We start from the raw sequence: 17463 nt of genomic DNA on the forward strand, positions 1-17463 counted from the left end.
CCCGATCTCCTGTCTTCTTTCTCTTTCTCTCCTTCTGTCTCCTTCTCTTTCTCTTGTTCGCTCTCTCACTCACTCTTCCATTTTTTGCCACTGTGCCAGTTAATTTAAATGTATCTGTTCAAGTGGAGATAATCCATGCAAATCAGAGTCACTGGCTCCCAGTGCTTGATTCACAAAGAGAACTCAGCTTCAGGAGGTCACTCGTTCACAGCTGCTCCTCCCATTATATTTTTCCCTTATTGCAGAACTGCTGCATGTATACAGTGACTGAGAGGACTCAATTTACTGCAACTGCTGCCTGGTTTTACTTACAACTTTCTGTAAAGGGAGACTTACCTTCTGTCTGTCTTGTTAAGGTAGGAAGTCTGATTCTTCTAAAGACATGTAATACCTCCACTGTTTTCTCATTATCAGATGCCACTATAGTGATGCATATTGTTGTCAGCATTAGGTCCTAACAGGATAATGCCAGGTGCTTGATGCTTTTGTTACTTATATGTATAGGTGTAATTGTTTAAATGACTGTTGTTCTAATGCTTACTTAGCCAGTTTTTATCCTTTTTACAGTATCGGGCAAAGTCTTAATACAAAGTCTCTGATCGTCAGATGCAATCTTCAATCAAGTTTATTTTTTTAATGTTTTCTAATCTATGCGTAAGTTGATGTAGTGCTGTCTTCACCAAGTGCAAAAATTAATATTGTTAGGGATTTCTGGCCTTGAACTTTATTAGACTATTATCTCTGGAGCAGAACAAACTGTTGAAATGTTTTAAACAAAAAATAAAAAGGTCACCTTTTACTTTGTACTGTTGTAAACAAGGGAAACTGAAGGCCTTGCTGGAAATGGGCCTGTCAAATAAATTTAAGCCACAAGATAAACATATTGTTAATAGAATTGCCAGTGGTAGTGGAAGTAATGAAATGGAACCATTACAGTTATGTGTTAATATCTATTGTTTAGAAATGTTGGACATGCAATACTTGCTGCAAAAAAAGTGCAACAGAATCTCAAGAAACTAAGTGAGCATAATTCTTATAGAATGTGTTTAAAAAAAAAAAGAAAGAAAAAGAAAAAAAAGAAAATTTAGGCACTATTTAATTAGTCTCAAAGTGTATGAGGCAAGAAATATGAGACTGACGCATTTGAAAGTACACACTGATTTTATGAAGGAAGACAGTAACTCTGGCATTACTTCATATACATTTCTTAAGATGTGCTGGCAGAATATAGGGTTAAATCTGAAATGTGCCTTTATTAGGACAACTTTAGATATATTCACATACAGTAATATAAGAGAGACATGCAGTACAGAAATTACAGTAGTAGAATGTTTTGCACGCACCCTTGTCCCGCCATAAAAGTTGCTGTTCATTACCTAAAACAGCTGGAATTAGTAAATAACAATTTCTTTTCTTCCTCTCACTCCTTTTCAGTAGAGTTCCTATATAAATAGGACCTGATGAAATCACAGTAGACCGAAAGCTCTGAAACACAACAGAAATGAGATACAAATTTAGTAAAGCAAACTGGACAGAAAGAGGGGGACAGAAAAAAGCCTTCCTTACTTTCTTGAATAATATTGAAGATACAAATCTTCAGTTTCATCATTGGGGAATGGACACTTTTAGGCTTCAGAAAATGTATTTGCTACCCACATTATCTCAGTGCCTAAAATATGCATCTTTTCTCTTTGATATACAGTCTGCTTTTGTAAAAAATGTATTCTGATTTTGGAGCATAGTACAAACCAAGGGAGCCTTGTCATTGTTAGCATAAAGAAGACATCTACACAAGTATTACTGTGCAGAGGGCAATCTTTCTTTCTCTGGCATTTGTTAGGTTACTGTACATAGAATTTAGCAGATAAATATCTTCTGCTTCCTGGCATTTTAGTGATCCTATTGGTATGCAGACTGGTCTACTAGGATGGCAACTGGAAAAAGAAATATGTTTTATAGCAGTGTGTAATAAAAGCCCTTCACAATGATGTAAGTGGAGTCTGACCTTTCTTTCTTACCCGGTAATTAGAATTTCTATTAACTATTTCAAGTGCAGAGTTTTTTAAATAAATTGACATTACCTAGGAGGAAACAGCATGTATGTTTCAGCTATGTGTTCATAAACAATGAATTGTAGCAATACTTCCAGATAGAAACAAAGAAAGAAAGATTTCTTCATGCTACTTCCTGCACCTAAAGTGATTTTAATTTATAGAAAGAAAGGTGCTGTGCAAAACCATTCTGCTAAGGAACAAGAATATTTATACGATTATTATTATTATTATTATTTTAGTATTACCGCAAAAATGGGGGGGAGGTGTTGGGGAGAGAGGGAGACAGAATTATCATTAGGAAAACTAAACTTCAGAAAAGGCATATTGGGGATCTTTTATTTGACTGATTCTCTGGCCCAGGGTAAAGTTGGGGAAGTAAGGGTGATCCCTGTGGAGTTTGGTAATACAGTAAAATGAGATTAGATGAATCAATACTGGAGATATGACAAGGGGACGAAAGGGCCTTTCAGAGGAAGATTTTTTTTGTAAGTGGATTAAAAAAAACCCACTCTAGCAGACAGTTATTTCCTACTTCCTTTCTCTCTTCTACCAACTAACCAATGTTTTACACACATGGAAATATTTCTTGGTGAGTCATAATGATCTTTTCAGAGTTCCAAATGATATGAATGATTCTTTTAAATTCACTGAGCTTACATCATCATGATTTGTTGAATTGATTGGTTCCCTGAAATAAAGGAGATGAGAGTCAGTCTGACATATTATCTATGTCTCTGAATTTTTATTTGCAAGTCTCCCAGGAAGCTCTCCAAAGATCTCACCTTTATGTTAAACTTCAAGTTAGTCTGCTTAACAAAATTATTAGGGTCCTTCTACCCCTAGTTTCTGTTTTATACTGCCAATGGTTTCTTCCTTTTCATCTGTGAGCTTGCCATTGCTATAGTAACTCGCTCAAATGCCTCTCCAAGATAAGTTACATTTTACTCCATTTTAGTGCACCTTGAAGCAGAATCTATAGGATGCAGTAAACTGTGTAGCCATATATAATATAGTGCACTTACTCCCTTCAGACTCTTTTCTGCTAGTTTTACAGAGAACAGTTAAAAAGATAAATTATCATCTTAAAAGGATGCTGTATAGATTCTTAATAAATTCCATCCAACTTCTTAAGGGTCCAGTAGGTCATAGTCTTGAGCTGGTAGGTAAATTTACAGCACTGTGTCTTAAAAATATTTGAGGGGGAGGGAGGTGGTATTTGGGGAAATGAGGGACCGTATGATAGATCATTTAAGAAAATACAAATCTGTATAGATTGGTAAGAAAGAAACTGTCTACAAATTTATCAAGCGGTGAGATGCAATGGCTGATTTGCCATAGCTGCAGAAAAGAACACGTTGCCCAAGTTTTCTCATCAATTTCTCTTTGATTATATCATGCTCTCCTTTTAACAGTACCTTTCATTGCTTCCTACCCATGGATATACTGCTCTAGTATCATGTTCCAAACTTCAGGCCTCTTATTCATGATAAAAAATATTGCTACTGGAAGAAAATAGCTTACTTATACCTCAAGGGGTTAAAAGCTGAATCAGTTTTGTAATTGATGGACTTACCTACTGACAACCTTTGAAGCTCTTCTCTCTCCCTTTTTTGTCTAAAGAACAAGATTGACATTCCTTTTATAAGTTTGGAATTCTTCAGTGGGTGGAAGGTGCTTGGTAGTAACTGAAATTAACCTGAGGCTTTGTCTGCCTACCTTTCCTTGAAACTTCATTGAAGTTTTAGTAACAGTTAACATTTTTATGCAAACAACTGTTCTCATCAGAACACTGCATTCTTCTGTCATGTCATACCTTTCTTTGTAATTTTGGGGTATGTTTAGAGGTGGGCCCTTTATTCCCTTACATATCTATCTTTGTTTCAAGAAGTCTAAATGAAAATTTTCCCAGTTGAAATGCACCAAAGGAGAGACAGATAAAAGAAAATAAATGGAGTGGAAATGCATCTTTAAATGGTTAGCCTGAGAAACATTGAACATGGTTATCTGACATTATGTCAGAAAGTGTTATCTCTAGAGGAGAAATGAGCAAGAGCAGGTCCATATAGAAAAGTAATTGTTACTTTACTTCTGTCTGTTTATTTGGGTTAGCTTGAACTGTCTCCCACTTATTTTTTTTTTCTCCCAGTGTGAAAAGATCAACTATTACAAATGCAGCCAGTAGGAATTTGACTCAAAAGCTATGCTCATTTGACCTCTGGATACAAAATATCTAAGATAAACAAAAATCTGAACAGCTTCCCCACATAATCAAGTGCAGAAATATGCGGAACATAGGTCCATAGCAATTTAACAGTTTTAGAATAAAGATAAAAAAATTGGTACTACTGTTAGAATAGCATTTTCTTCCCCAGATTCTCTTCTAAATAGTGAACACTGGATTTGTCTTGAAAACAGTACCCAGTACATAAGATGAAAAACCCTTGGCCAAATTGTACATAGCTTTTCCTCAGTGAAATTTAAAATGGGTGGGAGCAGTGAATCAGCAAAGAGATGCTATTTTAGCAATGTAGCTTAATATTTCCATTTCCCAAAGATAAAAACAGACCAAAAAAACCCCCAAAAAACTATAGTAGCCACCTGAGAATTAGGAGTTGGTTTAATTTCTGTATGATGCTCCTAGTGACTTTTTCCCAAGAATACATTTGTCACTTGTGCATGTCATTCCTATCACTCTGCTGATGTTGCCACATTTAAAAAAAAAATCCTTTGAGAGTTAAATAAATATGCAGTGGTGTGGCTGAATTTCTAAAAACTATATTCTTCATGAGCTATTCTTTCAGCTTTTTTTCTCTTTGCTACCGGGATCATAATTGTAAAAGGGTGGAAAAAATAGAATGCACCCATTCTAAGACAGATGACTAAGAAAAGTTTTTAGGATCTGTATGTGGTGAAATTCACTGGTCTCAACAGACCAATAGACCCAATACTTAGACATTTAACTTGCCTTTATAGAGGAGCCTGTGGCTCAGAAACTACACTTCAGCTAAGGGGGACAACAACCAAAGGATTAATAGCTTGCTAAAGGGAATATAGCTGCTAAGTAGCCTACGCAATTTTCTATTATCTGACCTTTGCACTATGTTATGTTATGTGAGTTAGTGGACCAATAATAACAATGTAATGTTAACTATGACACCGTGACCTTGTACAATAAAAAGTATATTAAGAAAGAAAGAAATTTCAAAGTTGGCCCCAGCATTCCTGAGCTATTTTATGCTCTGTATCCTTCCAATGAAGAAAAGAGACTTACACAAAGAATTTAGATAATTTCTGAAAGAAGGAAAGCTTATTAAATCTTTCTTATTAGAACTCTCTTATCCTCACCAAGCCCCATTTTGGTCCCTGCAGAATAAGGAGGTTGTTTGTAAAGACAGCTCCAAAGAGGCGAGACCATGCATATGAAATTATTCCACATTCCCCTCATTGTATAGGACTGCTCTGCAGCCAATTTTTCATCTACTAGGCTTGCAGTAGCTTCTGCACTCACTATCCAAGTTGTTTAGACAGCTGGGATGTGTTAATCACAGATCAACCAGGTGTAAATTTACATCTCTGTCCCTTTCTGCCTCAGTCCAGTTCCAAAACTCCCTTCCACACTCTAGCACACAGAGGGTGCAACCCCTCTGTAGAGGATCTTCACATCCTGCCTCTGTCCAGGTACAACACAACTATCCCATTGCATAAGTAGAATTAGGAACATACATCCTTTGTACTTGTGACAAATCCTACAGTCCTTACTTTGTCTGCCCGAGTAGGCATTTCAGGATTTGACCCCTACAAATTAAGAACAATGTTTACAAAGTGGCCACTGATTTGGAGTATCTCTTTGTTTTTCAGGAGCCCATCTTGAGGCACCTAAGGACCAATTAACATGAGTGCCAAGCATTCACAACTCCAGTCAAGTCACTGAGAGCTGAACAGGCTTGGCACCTCAGAAAAGCAGGTTCCTAGCACTTTGCTCAGTTTGTTCTCCCAAAGTCAACAGCCATCTTTGACTGTAAATATCTGAATCAGAAAACTGACACAAACTCTTGAGACTGCTGTTACGTGCCTGGTCAGGCATGAGAGTAGACAGACACATGCACAGAGAACAGCATTGAGGTAATAACAGGGAGAAATCAAAGGCACTGCAACAATACTGGTTGCATGTATAAGGCATGTTTTATGGGTCTGCTCATTTGGTTTTAATTTCTTTTGAAATTACCGAATAGAGTCTGATAAACTAAACATAGCGGGGATTGGCTTGGACTCGACTCTTTATGTTGTTTATTGCGTGTGCTCTCCTGTCTTCTCACCCCGTCCCCAGTCAATCCCCCCCACACCACTACCACCAAAATCCATCATGAGTATGTCATAAAACCTATTTAATTTCCTATGAAAGATTATAGTAAGTGTGCTTTTAATGTAATGATGTCAGTGGTGGATGATAACATGTATTAGGCAGCACAAACTGCTGATTATCTGTCAGGATAAATCTGTTTATTTCAGAAATAGCAGTCTGACAACCCCCTGTTGTTAATCGTGAAAGTACATGCTAATGCCAGGTACTGTTTGGTAGGATTCTCGCAAAGGAATGTGTTCACTAGGCTCTTGCTTTGACATTCTTTACATCTAGTTTTGCAAATTTTTCATATTAAAAAAAAAAAAAAGCATCTGAGGTAGGAGACAAGCAGCTGATGTACCATTTAAGTTTGCAGCTATTCATAGGAAAGATGACTTGTGAAATGAGAGAGTGGATTATAGGATTATGCGGTAGTTCAGACTGTGCCTATAGCTGGGCTTGTCATTAGTGATTTCAATGCAGGCCCATTAGTATTAACCCAGGGAACTAAAGAAAAAGCACAAGGGAATGGAGAAAAGTTAGTTAGGTACTTCACCCTCCCACCAGAATCACTCTTTCTTTTCCAGTAGTCACTGCAGTTTCTAATTATATCACGGACTAAAAAGACTCTCTCCAGATGATGTACAAGGCATTCTGCTTTAATGAGAAGAATGTCAAACTGAACCAAACAGCACTTTTATTGTTGTGAATTTGACCCTGCTTTTGTGTTGCAAAAAATGAATATTATGTATCTGAAGTGAAATACAAATGAGCTATTGAAGCATAGTTTGCCAAACCTTAGGTGAAGAGGTATTTTGTCTGGCTTTATTGCATTTTGATCATTTCATGAATGCCATAAAATGCTGAATAGCATAATAAAAATTGATATTTATATTGACATTTCAGGATTCTAAATAGAAGCTCAGAAAATCTAAACAGTCTCCAGGCTTTCTGCAGCTGTTCCTCCAAAGCCATTCTTGTGCTGGCTAATTCATTTTCCCCCCTCCTCCTCCACACACCCTCAATTGGCCCTAATATAAACATCTCTCACTGAAGTAATTTCTCCCCATAATATTATGCGCATCTTCATCTTAATTCAGAATTTACATGTGTTTTGCATATTTTTGCATCAGTATGTCTGTTTTAAATTAGATAAAGGTCACTGTCATTCATAATCAAGAAGAAGGTGTATGAAAGGTCAGGATTCAATAAAAAAAAACTGATTAGATGTAGAGGTTTGTTCATGTGATTCAGTATATCATTGAATAAGTGGAAATCATGAGTCAACAAATTAACCTCAGTATAATGGGTTACTTGCTTCATTAGGATCAGAAATGAGATTCACTTATTTTTTGCAATATACTATTTGTTTGTCTCTGGGTAATAGGAGGAGATAGTGTTCCATTGGTTCTTACATCGCTAAGAGTTTTTATAATTTGTTTGGGTTTAAAATGTGTCATGAATGAAAATTCCTATGTTTAAAAAAAGAAAGCAAGACTTCAAATTCATTTTATATTAATATAAATATCAATTAGACTAATGTAACTTCCTGTAAAAAGATAAGCAAATTTTAAAGTTAGGATCTTTCTTTTTACACAGGTTTTAACTTGAACATTTAAGGAATGCTCAGTGAGTAATTCAGTTAAGAGCTGGTGTCAGGTGCAAATACAGATGTTTTCATTAACAAACAAGGATGAACTGGAGCAAGGATGAATTTATGGTTAGGGTAACTTCAGTACACATACTGGCTCTACAATAAACCTCCTGTGTGATCTTAAACAGGCTACTTCATCTTTCTCTCTGCCTCAGTCCCCATCTATGAAAAAGGAGAAATACTAATAGTTCTTTATCCCCTGGGGAGATGGATGTTTAATCCCCATGTAGGATTTTTGGAAAGGAAATTTCTTTGCTGGAAACTTTTGGAATTGCTTCAACGTATATTACAGCAAAAAAAAAAAAAAAATCAAATTGAAAAAGATTACAATTAAAATAGTTATACATGTCAAATATTTCAGACATTGTGTATTTCTTTAAGCTTTCTTCACGTCTGTGTAGAATAAATATCAGGTTACTACTAGTTCTTCTGTTTTTTGGGGCACTGTTCAGTGACTATTATACCCTAAGGATGAAAGAAAATTACACTTGCCTGTTAACAGTCAAAACTTAGACCCTATGGTTTTCAAATAAGTTGTAGTCAGTCTTTCTCCTGTAAATATATATTCTTGGGGTTGTTCATAATCAAAGCTGGAAGCATCACAATTTAAACCAATACTTTTGTGCTGCTCTCACACCTTATTCTTTCTGTTTTTATAGTTTCATAGTTTCATAGTAGCTAGGGTCAGGAGGGACCTGAACAGATCATCTAACCTGACCCCCTGCCACAGGCAGGAATGAATGCTGGGTTCACAAGACCCCAGACACGTGATCATCCAACTGCCTCTTGAATTTGCCCAAGGTAGGGGCGAGGACCACTTCCCTGGGAAGCTGGTTCCAGATGTTTGCCACCCTAACTGTAATATATTGCCTTCTGATCTCTAACCTAAATCTGTTCTCCATCAGCTTATTACCATTGTTTCTCGTGACCGCAGGTGGTGCTGGGGAGAAAAGGGCTCTGCCTATTTGCTGTTGATCCCCCCTGATGAGCTTGTAGGCAGCCACCAGGTCCCCCCTCAGCCTCCTCTTGCTGAGGCTGAACAGGTTCAGGTCCTTCAGTCTCTCCTCGTAGGGCCTGTCCTGCTGCCCTCTCACCAAGTGGGTGGCCCTCCTCTGAACCCTCTCCAGGCTGGCCACATCCTTTTTGAAGTGCAGCGCCCAGTACTGGATGCAGTACTCCAACTGCGGCCTGACCAAAGTCATATAGAGGGGGAATATTACCTCTCTGGACCAGCTAGAGATGCACCTTTGGATGCATGACAAGGTATGGCTGGCCTTGCTGGCTGTGGTCTGGCATTGGCAGCTCATGTTCATCTTGGAGTTAATAATGACTCCGAGATCCCTTTCCGCCTCTGTACTTTCAAGAGGGGAACTCCCCAGCCTGTATGTATGCTGTGGATTCTTTCTCCCAAGGTGCAGCACCCTGCATTTGTCTATGTTGAACCTCATCCTATTCTCATCTGCCCATTTTGTAGTGTGTCTAAATCTAGTTGCAGCCTCTCTCTCCCCTCAAGTGTGTCCACCTTGCCCCACATCTTAGTGTCATCAGCAAATTTGGACAGCGTGCTTTCCACCCCCTCGTCCAAGTTGCTGATGAAGATGTTAAACAGTGCGGGCCCGAGGACCAAGCCCTGGGGTACCCCACTGCTCACATCTCACCAGGTTGAGTACAGTCCGTCCACCACTACTCTCTGGGTGCACCCCATCAGCCAATTTTTTACCCATCCAACTGTGCAGGCATCAATGCTGCAGTCACTTAATTTATTGATGAGGATGGGGTGAGAGACAGTGTCAAAGGCCTTCTTAAAGTCTAGAAAGACTATGTCCACAGCGACACCATCATCCAAGGATTTAGTTACTTGGATGATGGAAAGTCAAGAAATTACACTGATCAACTATTAAGTTTTCTTACTTGGGATACCCTTGAAGTTTGTGGTGTAGTTCAGCTTATATGGTTGATTCAACATTTCCTTCTTCAGTTGTTTTTCAAGCACCTAGCATTAGATATAAGGTGCAATAAGGTGTTTTGATGACACCTTCTAAAATAAGATCACACCTGATGCTCCTGGATATTAAAAATACTGTGAATGTACTGAGAATCCTCTCCATTTAGCCAGCTTTGTGGAGAATTTCACTGTAGAAGGGACAGAAGTGGGATGGAGATGGAGGGACTTCCATTTCAATCCTTTCATCAGCTCTGCTGAAGGTATGTCTAAAGGATTTCCACAGGCTACTCCAGTTGTTAAGCTAGAGGAGCCCCAAATCAGTAACCACTCCATTGTCTGTGAGATGGGATAGTTCCTCTTGTCCATGCAGAAGGCTGAACAACCTGTTTGTAGTCATTTTTCACTCCATTGCCTATAGCAGAATACAAGGTAGTAGATTTAGCCCATTGCTTATGTCAGTGACTCCTAAGGATGAAGTGCAATATTAGTATTCTAAGGTGTGCAAATACTTAACATGATTCACAAGATAAGCCCAGAGAATTCAAAGAGGAATCCATAGTGTCAAAATGTTCTGGCCTGCTATGGTCTTTCTGAGTTCATTGCAGAAAAGAATAGCTCTTTTTTTATCCATAGTCCAAAAATGGGTGAAAGCTAGGAGCTGGTATTTTCGAAAGGGTGCCTTGTATCCAAAAGGTTGAGAACCACTGGCTTATGCACTTGGGATGCTTGAAAATAAAAGGCGTTAGAAGTAAGGAACCTGCTGGGTACTATTCCCAGCTCTGCTGCTGACTTGTATTGTGCCATTGAAAAAAGTCACTTATACCACATGTTTTAAATGTAAAGTTGTGAACTTAATTCCATGTGTAAAAACCTAAGTATGTTCCCTGCATTTAATATGTGCTGACACCTACAATTGAATATAACATCAGAGGAAGTTGTGATTGAAATTTGTAGTCCAGGAACTTATTTTGGTGCCTGAAATTTGATTCCAGGGCACATATACATGTTTCCAGTACCCAATCTATGATCATGTGACTTGCTTGTTTAAGCCATGTGATTGTAGATCAGGTATGGCATGTGCACTCATTCACTGGTGCTTGGAGCCCAAACTAAGTAAATTGGGGTGAGGGAAATGTGGGATCAGGGAGGAGGGGCTGGTGGGATGTGGAGGGCGGGGGGGGGGGGGGGGCTGTCAGGTCTGCTGTGAGGGTTGTCTGTCCAGAAGTAGAGGGGGTCAGGGGGCTAAAAACAGCCCAGTCACTGTTGGTGGGGGAGGGGGAGGAAAAGCACAGCTCCAGGGCTGGGGCAAGTAGATGGGTTTTCTGGGCCCTGAGGCTGTGCTCCAAATGTGTACAGATGTTCGTTAGATTGGGCTAATTCATTCCCAGTTTAACTTTATTCACATTCTCACGTGAACTACGTTAGATTGGGCTGGCAACTTTCAGCCCTAACCCTAGTTAGGTTAATGTAAGTGTAACATCTGCCCCCAGTTTTGAAAAGTGTTTTGCTGCTGCTATGATTTGTTTTGCCAGCACTTAGGAGCCCTTGTTATAAATTAAATCCCTATTGTACTTGGCACTGCACCACTGCAGGGGTGTCATGAAGATTCATCAAAGGTCTATTCTGTATTGATCTTTGAAAAATAAAATTTTGTAAAGGCTAGACATCATTATTTATATCATTATTATTTCTTAAAAATGAACCCCATTGATTGCAATATAGTCTGAAGAGCAAACATTAGTACTATGTGCAAACAACATACAGTATATGAGCCACAGGCATAATTTGAAAATAAAAAATACATATAACTTGCAGCAATTTAAACAATAATCCAAAATAACCATATTCACAACTACTAAACACTTCACAACCATATAGAGGAGAAAAGAGAAGTAAAGTAATCTATCCATAACAAACTTCAATCTTATATAAACTTCCATTATTCTCATACTACTTCTCATCCTTTATGGGATGTATTAACAACATGTAATAGGCCATTGTAGCCTGGACCTAAGTTTGTCTGTAAAGCTTAGGTTCTTCCCTTTACTTCCGATAGACTAAAAACTAAGCTGCTTACAAAAACCTTGTCAAAAGCATTTTCTGTCAGAGAATACAGTTCCATCAAACCTAAAATGTTTCACAAAGTTGTGTTGACTTCATGAAAATTTCATTTTGAAGGAAAACCAGGGTAAAAAGTGCTATGTTGACATTTCAGAAAGAAACTATTCCTTTTTGTTTATTTTTTATTTTGCATTAAAATATTATACAACACAAAATAAAGTGTCAAAACTAAAATAAAGTAGTTTGATTTTGTCAAAACATAACATCTTGATTGATTTTAAAAAGGAGCTTTTCTTGGATTTTTTCACATATTTTTGTTTCTGCTTTGTTTAAGATTAGAAATCTTACAAAGATTACAAAGCATAATTTTCATCCTCTGAACATCTCTATCAAGATCAACCTACCCAATGACTTTAGTGATGCTCTTTCAGTCTCATGCACCTCTTTTTAAAGTCTAGATGCAACGTAAATGCATTCAGTTAAACCAAACCTAATCTCTTAGGATGCTAATAGAAATGAAATTTGTTGTGTAGCTGGCCCCTGGAAAGTGCCCTAAAGCCATGCCCTGATAGAAGTGCATAACTGCAGAGTGCTTTAAAAGTGCCTGATCACAAAACAACTTAATCTTCATTTAATGAGTGTTCAAATGAAGGCGATCCAAAGTGGAGCACCTTCATTAACTTCTGTTTGTCCCTGCTCCTAGTGCTTTCTGCAAAACGAGAGGAGAGATGGGGAGTGGTGATGGGGAGGGAGCTCCAGGCTGGGGTTTTCCCAGCCAGTGCTGGGGTGATGGACTGCATCCCCCCACCTCAGATTGGAGCCCCTCACCCCCATCCTGCAGACAGCACTGGAGCTGGGGGAGGGACAAGGCTGGGGGGAGAGGTTGCAGACATGCAGCATCTCTCCGCTGGATTGGCTCTAAAGTAGAGCTTGATTCTTTCTCCCCCTCCCCCACCCCCACCCCAACCAGCCAATGAATGTCTGTTGGGTTGAGGGGGTCACTGTAACTCATGGCACTTTCTGTGACACTCCATGAGTTACATCAAGAAACTGCACATCTGTCAGCACCTTTAGATTCGTATACATAAAACTGAAATTATTTTCTGTATATTTCAATTTTTAGTTGTCACTGGCATTACAATTCTCATTTAGATGCAAGTATTTCACAGCACGTTCATATTAAAAGTGCAATTTTAATATATATATAAGTTTTAATAAGACAGCCTGTTAATATCAGGATACAACTGATTAATAACTTTCTTCAAACAGACCTTTATTTGGGCATCAGGAATAAGTGATTTGTCTCTTTGATAAATTTTCAGGTTAAACACAAATGTTGTTATTTGTCAAATACTAACTATTTTAAAGGGTGATTCTTCAGGATCTTTAACAGCTATACATTGATCTATGGGACTCAGATGTCATAGTACAATCCAGATATGTTCCAAGAATTCAAGTTTGAGCAAACTAGAGTACAAAAGAAGGAAATGCTTTAATTTACCTTAGGGATAGAGTATATTAAGCACAATAATGAGGATTTGCGCAACAAGCAGTGAGTCAAGGATATTATTTTCCTGCAAAGTAGATAATACAATAATCAATCTAGACAGCTACTGTATATCTTTCAATACTTAAGGCTTTAATAAAGGTAAGCTCCAAGAATTCTATTTAGACTTGCAGACCTTTACATCCTGAACCATCAAGAATAATCATAGATGCATTAAATCTACTTGGAGTAAACTGATTGATTTCTTAGTCATAAATCACAAACTCTCAGGATAAGTTGATTTTCAGATTTACCATTTCTAATTATTTTCTCTTTCCTCTTTGTATTAAAAGATATAGATCAATCAGGCACCTGTTCCCAAACTGTCAGTTTTTGCCAGTTAATACAAGTAAAAACTAAACTACATAGAAAAAATAAGTTATGTTTTATAAAAGATCTAGCACAAATGCTTGCATCATCTGACTACAAGAAGAAGTGCTAATTTCCTTTATCTTGAGGTCTCAGGTGACTTCATTAACAAACCAATATTTTCATACATAAAGCTCCATATGATTATAAACCCCAGACTGGATAGCTAAATAAAGTTTGCCCCAAAATGAAGAGAGGTATTCACTATTGAGAAAAAGGCCCCAGTACCCATATATTCTATGAAATCTGTAAAATCCATTCTTTGGAGAGTGCTCAAAGAGATCAAATGTGAGAATAAAGGTTCACAATCATAGCAGGTTTGCCCTAGAATAGTACTTTGGAAATGTGAAGTAGGAAAGAAAGGCAATCTGTGCCAGATACTGATTAAATTTCAGTCATCTATCCAAAGCAGTCCCTAGTTGCTTGTAAAATGCTCCATATAATTACAGTAACTACAGTTTTTAAAGCAATTTACACATTGGCCTTTATCTTGGGTCTCTCTTTGTGGGTGCATTTCTACTTTAAAATCAATATTTTTAAAATAAATTTTAATGAGATGTATTCATCTTTAGCTATGTGTGGACCCTTCAAAAAGTCAGTATCAAATATCTTCCCCTTCATTTCTCTTGGCATTTGAGAGAGCTTAGCTGTAATCAACTGTCATACCCTCTCCTTGTGAAGCCACGATTGTTCAGTGACTTCAGTGTAGTATGCCACTTAACTATATTTAAACTCTTAAGGAGTTAGGAATTGATACCAAATTAAACCACAAAACACAACTAGAATAAAGTAACATTAAGAACTGAGTTATGTCTGTTGCAAGTTATGCAGATGCATATGCCAGACTGCTGTGGCTCTTAATCTATGGGATCTCCGTATCCATCCTGTAAACCAGATTTCTGATAGCAGATGAGATGTCATTGGCCAAGCACCCGAGGGCTGATTCAGTACAATGATATTCCAGTGTTACCACAGTGTAACTCCAGTGGAGTTGTAGTGACATAAAATGGAGTAATGTATCCGTGAATCAGGCCCTTCAGAGTCAGTAAAAATTATCTCAGTGGAGGTACTTTAGCATAAAATGGAGTAACACAGTAGTGAATCAGGCAGTATGTGCAGAAAATAGAAGCCCACAATTGTGGGACTGCAGGTAGCTTTTGTTTGTTTTGCTCTGTTTGTTCAAGGTGCCTTTTCTAACTGCCAAGCACAGAAAAGCTCCTTAGTTATTCTGCATCTTATTGTTACCAAAGCTATTATCATAACTGGAGCTAATAGTATGAATCACGTTCATTTTTGTTTAGGAAAGATAGGGTCACTAGAGATAATCCAAAAGGCTGTTCCATAAGGGATTATTTTAGATGATGTTTTCCAAAACTGTCACATATCATAAAAAGGTCAAAGCACTTGTTAATGCTTGTGATTGATCCTCTGTCAAGTCATGATTGCGGTCACCAACAGGTTGTATTCTTTAAACAAAGCAATAGAAAATGCCGCATTCTCACTTGGCCAACCCAATTAGCTTTCTGGCATTGTATTCTCCTTCCATACATTCCTTCTCTTTCCATACACTCTTCTTGCAAATTAGTAGATATTCACTTAAATTAAAAAGAAATGGCAAGGTGCATACATACAAGAGATGTACCTGACAGAACACACCTGTCTTGCTAAATGTCATAGTCCCAACATGCTGCCCTCACTGTTTACTTGCAGTTCCCAGCTGGATTACATCCAGTTTAGAATCTGATCCTGAAAATGAGTCCAAGCATAGTGGAATGGAGTCTGCATGATGGTAACTATTAAATTGGTGCTATGAGCTTTCATAATTTGGCTTTTAAGTTGTAATACAGAAGAGCACTAAAGCACGTGTTTAAATTTTACCCATGAGGCCAATGGAACTTCTTACAATGGAAAGTTGGAGACATACTTAAATATTTTTGGATTACGGCATTATGTATAACTTCCCCATGAAAGAATGCATCTTTTTCTTCAGTTTATCTCTGAAATGTGGTTTCATTTTTATGAGTCCATCTAAATATTATTAATCTTATTTCTTCCCATCCATAAAAAATTAATTAGGGCAAAAAAAAAGGTTCTGCCATCCTTGTCTATCCTGGACCATGATTCCCATGTCCCCATGGTTGTTTAGTTCCACAGTTTTTCCCCCTTTGAGTAGTGTTCAGCAGAGGGATTCTAGGATTATACGACAGGACCAGCCCCAAAGGTAGCTGTAACATCCCCTAGTGGCTAAAATACCTGTCTCCCTCAGCTTTTCAGGGTAACTTCCTCCCACCTACCATGCTTTGATGGAATTTTATGGAATTGTAAGCTGTTCTCCAAAGTCCCTGAGTATATACCCCTGGTTACACAGGTGGCCTAACTGATTGGACCTTAATGGCCCTGTCTGTGCTCTCAGGCACTAACTTGCTTTAGACACAATTATTTTGGCCTCTAGGTGCCCCCATAGTTACGCCTGTACCTCATAGGTATCACGTAGTATTTTCCATTAAACTTCCCAGCCCCATTCATACTCTTTACCTTTTGGGTACTAATTCTTTATCTGAGCCTTGGCCTTCTTCCAGTCTGGGCCCCTTTTCCCTGGCTGGAGGCCTCAGCCCCACACTACTGTCTTGGGCATAACTGGAGCTCCTTAGCCTCAGCCCCAATGCAAACCTGCCTTATAAAAAGCTTAACACAGAGCACCTGCTTGGCATCCTGCTGCTTAGCCTCCAAACCTCCCGCATAGTCAGAATCTGGTCCTCCATTTATAAACATGAACCAAGATGCCAGGAAACTGCATCCAACTAAAAATCAAAATCTACCCAGGGTCACTATCCTCCCACTCTTCATACTCCCTCTTGGCTGCCTCCTCCTAGCCCTCTGGAGTATAGACCCTCTGCAAACCTATATCCTGCAGTCTATCTTCCCAGAACTCCTCTCCCTACAGAAAGCAAGGTCAGACTTCCTGCTCCCACTCAGGAGCTGAGCTTACATCCCTCTGGGTACCATCCTACTGGTCACATGGCTCCTTTACCAGGCACCAGTGTTTCCTTTACTCCAAATAAGCCTCCTGTTCCTACTGTCTCACTGTTATAAATCTTTCCCACTTTAAATGATGGGGCAGAGGCCCCCGTTACACATCCCTAATATTTAAATCTAACTATTTTTGGAAAAAAGAAAGGTTAACAAATCTTGACATATGTTATATGTTATTGATTTCATAGATGTTAGGGATGGAAGGGACCTCAAGACATCATCAAGTCCAGCCAGGGGCAGGAAGTCAGCTAGGGTCAAAGGATCCCAGCAAGATAAGCATCCAAATGCTTCTTAACCGAGTCCAGAATAGGTGCTTGTACCACCTCTGGAGGGAGTCTATTCTGGGCCTTAGGGGCTCAGACAGTAAAGAAACTTTTCCTTATGTCCAGCCTAAAATGGTCTTGGAGGAGTTTGTGACTGTTGGACCTTGCCATCCTTTGGGGTGCTGTGGTGAACAGA

At 38.6% G+C, this 17463-nt stretch overlaps 1 protein-coding gene across 8 annotated transcripts in view; it reads left to right on the top strand.

Annotated features, from left to right (window-relative positions):
* Window positions 1–17463, top strand: part of ADGRL2 (adhesion G protein-coupled receptor L2) — a 485613-nt gene continuing 468150 nt past the window's right edge. For 3 of the 8 annotated variants that reach the window (XM_019489068.2, XM_019489072.2, XM_019489070.2), the window contains exon 1: window positions 4–356. The gene's annotated coding sequence lies outside the window, so the exon portion shown is untranslated. Of the gene's footprint in view, window positions 357–17463 lie in introns of all 8 variants that reach the window. The other 5 variants (XM_019489075.2, XM_059727993.1, XM_019489071.2 and 2 more) reach the window with 3 other exon arrangements.

This window comes from Alligator mississippiensis, chromosome 5, assembly GCF_030867095.1.
Source record: "Alligator mississippiensis isolate rAllMis1 chromosome 5, rAllMis1, whole genome shotgun sequence".
NCBI lineage: Eukaryota > Metazoa > Chordata > Crocodylia > Alligatoridae > Alligator > Alligator mississippiensis.